The sequence below is a fragment of the Penaeus chinensis genome, chromosome 6, assembly GCF_019202785.1.
Source record: "Penaeus chinensis breed Huanghai No. 1 chromosome 6, ASM1920278v2, whole genome shotgun sequence".
NCBI lineage: Eukaryota > Metazoa > Arthropoda > Malacostraca > Decapoda > Penaeidae > Penaeus > Penaeus chinensis.
The window spans coordinates 3,084,762-3,085,783 of record NC_061824.1 but is presented as its reverse complement, the minus strand read 5'-3'; positions in this window follow the sequence as shown (position 1 = coordinate 3,085,783).

Here is a 1,022-nt window from a genome sequence, read left to right as displayed (position 1 = left end):
GATGATGACGTCAGTGATGATGATGCTAATAATAATAATGTTAATGGTTATGACCTTAAAGGTGACGATAATGTTGGGCATAGAAACATTACTCAAAAATATCATTACCAGTATAAAAATAGTGGTAAAAACCGGTGAAGATTAATTATCAATACTCAAGACCATTGCTACTTAACAAAGACTTCCTTGAACCACTGACAAACATCACTAAAACTACTTCCCTGATTGAAATGGAAATCGGAGTTGATAAACCTTTGTTCTTTTGTCCTAACACGAAATTGTATAAAGCAAGAATTATTATTATTATATGTATATATATACATACATTCACACACACATACACACACACACACATATATATATATGTAAATAAATAAATAAATATACATATATATATATATATACTATACATATATACATATGTATATAAGGAAAGAAGGGGGAGAATTGGTGTGGACGAGACAAGAGATGGTCTTGGGCGGGTCAATGAAAGGGGTCTTAGCTTGCTGGTTTATTGTTGAAGGTAGATGACCCCCCAAGAGACCGTGTCCCCGGGCGGAGGACGCGGTGGTGGAGCTGGACCCTGTGTGGCTTGGCCTGTCTTTCGTGTCTCTCCTGTGCGTCTGACGAATGTGTCCTTTTATGCAGCTATGATTTATACTTGCTGTGATGAAAGAGGGGGAAATAAACAAACAATTCCAGGAAATCGAACTTGAAAAATATCCCGCTACAAAGACAATGATGGCTAATACTACATGTTTGGAAAACGGAAGATCAAATGGCTTGCGCAGTTTCCAAAAATAGATACTAATACACTTGTTGGTCATTTATATTCTACCAATCGCACTCTGTTACCCGTGCGTAACTATCTCAAGTCGTCCGTAGAAGCGGTAGGTCTATATAAACACTTATATAAACCTTGTATAAGCTGACCTCATCGCCACGACTCTACCATACCAAGAACTTATTAACTACGCGTCTGTCTCTGACAATAAAGCAGATACTGAGTTTTCTTCTGGGCC